The sequence below is a fragment of the Dama dama genome, chromosome 14 (assembly GCF_033118175.1).
Source record: "Dama dama isolate Ldn47 chromosome 14, ASM3311817v1, whole genome shotgun sequence".
Lineage (NCBI taxonomy): Eukaryota > Metazoa > Chordata > Mammalia > Artiodactyla > Cervidae > Dama > Dama dama.
In genome coordinates this window covers 41,524,968-41,530,035 of record NC_083694.1, presented here as the reverse complement: position 1 = coordinate 41,530,035, position 5,068 = coordinate 41,524,968, and positions in this window count along the sequence as shown.

Below are 5,068 nucleotides of genomic sequence, written 5' to 3'. Positions count from 1 at the left end.
TTGGCCGAGCCAGGTAACAGCCAATAGCATTTTTATGGGCAGTCTAAGGCAGAATAACCCTTTCGGGAACCAAGACGTTTCCCTTGTTTTCACTTCTTCTTTTGAAAGGAGCTGTCTGGGGTCTAGCTCAGCAAGTGGGCACCCCCCAGGGACTGTAGGCACCGTGCCTTCCTGATTGGGACAGTCTGCGGTATTTTCTTACTGTGAAAGTCACACTCATGATGAGTGACTGGAAGGGTTATTTCTGTCACAAACACATGGAAAGCAACAGGTGCCACTGACCCTTCAATACGCCAGGTAGCACAGGGGCAAGAGACGGGGCCATTAGCGGCTTCTCAGAAGAGGTCCCTGCCAGAAATCCTGCAGCCAAGTCTCTCCGCTGGAGACTCGGCTTTTGCCCAAATTACCATGCAACACTTTTCTCAGAAAGTTTCCTATTTTTAAGGAACTCAGAGTGGCCCAGGGATGCGATTTTCTGTGTAATCATCACTATTGCAAAAGCAGTAAATATTTCAAATCCCTTTGTCTGCAGGGCAGGGAAAGTGAGTCACAGTTGCTCGTCTGGGTCCTCACTCATGGCCGGGCCATTGTTGGCCCCCTGCGCTCAGCATGGGTTCAGCCGTCATGGGGGCACACCAGGTCAAGCGGCCAAAATCCAGAGCAAAGCCTCACAAGGTTTTCACCCTTACAGGGCATATTCCCTGTTTTATTTGCTGTGGCACAAACCCCACAGTTAATATAGGCACATGGCCTGGTTCACCTGTAAGTAACAGTTAACTAGGGGCCCACTGTGTGTCTTGGCATCAGTGGCAAGCTGGGGAATTGTGCTCAGGTGCCTCTGTGTGGGAGGCTGCAGAGGAAGGTGACTGTGTGTGTGTATGTGGTCCCTGCTTTCCCATTAACATGTGTGTGGGGTGTACTGGGGGGCAGTGGGGAGGTGGGGAGTGACCATTTTCTCTCTCTAACCTCCCTTCTTGTTTTTTCCCTTCTGGGTCACAGCCCTAATACAATGATTTCCAGCTAAGGTTTGGCAAGACCAGAGGTTTCCAATTATTTCAAAAGAGTTTTGAAAAATTCTCCAAAGAAAATGCACTTTAGTTGGGGGGGTTGGGGAGGGGAGAGTGAAGAGAGGGGACAGGTTGGGGAAAACAAAAGCAATGTCAGAAGTTCGCCATCATGGGTTTGCCGGGCCCAGAGGAAATCAAGAGTACCACTTCTTGGCCCAAAGCTTCCACTTGGCCCCCCTGAGGGCCCGCGGGGAGCTGAAAACTGAGAGAGGGGGACACAGACCTCTCCTCTTCCTGCGGCCTTGACCTTCCACCTGGAGTGGGGGTGGGGGAGGAGACAGCGGTACAGGCCCAGGATGGGGTGGGATTGGGGGGCCGTAGTACCTGCTCTGTAGGCCTCAGGCAGGCACCACCTCGGCGTCACCAACGCCTCAGCGGCGGGAGCGCGGCGCGAGCGGGCAGAACGCGCCGGGAGGCCGGAGCGGGGATGCCGCGGGGTCCCCTCCTTACCCTTGCCCGGGGATCCCCCCACCCCTGTCTGGAGCCTCTTCAGCCCAGGACCCTCGAGGGCACCTGGGAACCCCGGAGAGCTTGGAACAGAATTATCCCCGCTCAGGTCGTCTGTGCCCCCTGCCAGGTCCTTCCCGCCCCCCGCCCCGCCCCGGGCCCAGCAGCCTGGGATCCTCGGGACCCTTTAGGCCCATGGGAGGACGGCGGTCCTTTGGGCGTCCACGGATAATGGGGAATCATAACGCGGACTGGCCCCCTGGTCCGAGGCTGGGACTGTCCCTGCTGTGTGGCCTGGGCTGGCCTTCTGCAAGTGTCTGTGGTTTTCTGAACTTTCCATGTTTATTACCCGCAAGAGCTGAAAATGGGGATTGGGAAGAGGAGACGGAAGCGCGGGGTGGGGGTGGGGGTGGGGGTGGGTGTCGGGGAGCTGGGAGGAGGGGAGTGTCTTCTTTACATCACTGGCCCTTACTCTCCCGCCCTGCTCGCCTCTCCTTCTGAACTAGGAAGGGAAACTACCGATTGAAATCCGATTTTGCCTTGGGGTTTAAAATGACAATAATAAACAATACTGATTAGCCCAAAGACATTTTGCCTAATAGCACATAGCAGACCAAGGCGTGTCCTGGGAACAGGTACTAAGGTTTCCTGTGCTTGAAACTACCTCTGATGAGAGTCAAAGAATCATTTTTAAAGCAAAAAGGAGGTGACTAAAAGAACCTGTGTGTATAGCACAGGAAACTTGTAGCACTCTGTAATGACCTATATGGGGAAAAAATCTAAAAAAGATGGATATATGTGTATGTATAAGTGATTCACTTTGCTTTTCGGCAGAAACTAAGACAATATTGTAAATCAACCACACTCCAATAAAAGTTAATTTTAAAGAATAAATAAAATAAAAGGGAAAAGTGGCCAGACTTAGGTTCTGCCAGGACTTTCCTGATTTTTGTCTTCCCCACCTTCCATACAGTTAGATTCATTACAGGGAAATTATATTAGGATTTTATCCAGAAAAGAACCCAAAACTAATTTGGGGGTTATTAAATAAATTAGTTATAAATAAATTAGTTTTGGGTCCTTTTCTCTAGATTAGGTACTCTCTAATCTCTCACAATGGAGAAAGTGTTTGCTAAGAATACTTGTTTGCCAAGAATTCTGACAAGAGAATTTGGGTCCCAGATCCCATTCCCAAATCATTATTATTAACATATATTATTATTATTAAGCATCATTATTATAAAATGTAAATATATCATGTGGCTAAGAATCTAGCAGGGAAGGCAGAATTTAGTCTGGTAAAACACTTGATGAGTTTATAACTATAAAAGAGCTCTAAACAAGGGTTGGGGAGCTGGTCAGGGAAGTCTTCCCTAAAAAAGTGAGCTTGAGCTGAAATGGGAAAGAGAGATGAATAGAGCAGTGCTGAAGCTGAAGCACCAATATTTTGGCCACCTGATGTGAAGAGCCGACACATTGGAAAAGACCCTGATGCTGGGAAAGATTGAGGGCAGGAAAAGAAGGGGTGACAGAGGATGAGATGGTTGGATGGCATCACTGACTCAATGGATGTGAGTTTGAGCAGGCTCTGGGAAATAATGGAGGACAGGAAAGCCTGGTGTGCTGCAGTCCATAAGGTTGCAAAGAGTCAGACACAACTTAGTGGCTGAACAACAGCAAAGCAAAGGGGGATGAGATGGGGATGGGGTGGTGAAGAGATCCTTCCAGATAAGTAACAGTACATGCCAAGGCCCTGTGGCAGAAGAGAAATTGCAAGGTCAGTATAACTGAAGAGCACCAGACAGGAAGAGTGAATGAAGAAAGAGGAAGTGGGGAAGTGGGTAGGGCCAGACTTATAGCCTGGGTGAGAGAGCTTGATTTTTGTTCTAGGAGAAGAGAAAAGGCATTAGAGGATGGAGGGTGATCAGAGTTGTATTTTTAAAAGTTCACTGTGGCTGCCTAGAGGAGAAGTGATGTGGAGACAAGAGACCAGTGGATTTGGGGTAGAGAAGAAAGATTCATTCTTTGCTGTTGAACAGGCAAAAGATGGGCTTCCCGGGTGGCACCAGTGATAAAGAATCCACCTGCCAATGCAGGAGACACAAGAGACTCAGTTTCAATCCCTGGGTCAGGAAGATTCCCTGGAGGAGGAAATGGCAACCCACTTTGGTATTCTTGCCTGGAGAATTCCACGGACAGAGAAGTCTGGCAGGCTACAGTCCACATGTCTGCAAAGAGTCAGACATGACTGAAGTGACTGAGCACAGACATAGGCCAAGATGTCAGTTGCTTGAACTGTATGGTGGCAGAGATTAGAGAAATACATGCATTTGAGAGATATTTAGGATGGAAATTGACAAAACTTGATGATTGACACCAAGGGGAATTAAGAGGATTTTTGTATTACTGTTGTAATACAAACAAAAAATAAAAATGGTCTTTCTGAAAATGAAGCTTTTCAAAAATTGAAAAGAAAAAGTTTATATGGGAGAATGTAACCAAGATGTGAGATGTTGAACAAGCATCACGCAGCAGGTTGGCAAATCCCTGGGCTATTCTTGAAACTGAACAGGACCCTGTGCAGCTCCTGGGCACAAAAGCCTTTCTATGTACCCCGTTTCTTGTTTGTAGGGAACAGACTCCAACCTCCGTGACTTTCTCTGAGTCAAGGGTAGAATTGAGCTGTTGTTAATCTGGGAAGGGAGGGAAAGTAGAGACAGCCAGCAAATAACAATGCAGCCTTGGGGTAGGGTCCTGGTTCTGCCTCAAGGGACACACATAATAGCATCTTTAAACTCTTTGTAGAACCAGAACTTCACAACAAATGGAAGATGTCAACATTCTTCATTCCAGAAAAGCTCTCCAGATTAAAGGAACCACAGAAACCCATCAGATTACCAGACACTAGTTTAAAGGAGTTTAGGCACACACCCTAATCTTATCAGCAATCCCCTCCTTGAACTATTGCTGTAAAACTCATCATCCAATGCCCCTGGGTTGGGACAGTTTATGAAGGGCATGCTCCTCTCTGTCCCTCTTTGCCTGGCAAAGCAATAAAGCTGTTGTTTTCTACTTCACTCAAAACTCTTGTCTCTGATATTCAGCACGAGTGCAGAGGCCGAGTTATAGGCATCATTCTGAGATCAGACAATGATACCAGGGCTTCAGATCAGTGCTGACGTCATCTCTACTAGGAATGTTCTGGAGTGTTCAAAGTTTTGTTGTGGGCCTTTATTGCAGAGACTGCTATAGTGAAAAGTGAACACTCAGTCATGTCTGACTCTTTGCGAGCTATGGACTGTAGCCTGCCAGGCTCCTCTGTCCATGGGATTCTTCAGGCAAGAATATTTGAGTGGGTTGCAACACCTTCCTCCAAGGGATCTTCCCAATCCAGAAATCGAGCCCGTGTCTCTTAGGTTTCCTGCATTGGCAAGTGGGTTCTTTACCACTAGTGCCGCCTGGGAAGCCTATATATATGTGTGTGTGTGTGTCAGTCACTCAGTCGTGACTGACTCTGCAGCCCTATGGACTGTAGCCCACCAGGCTCCTCTGTC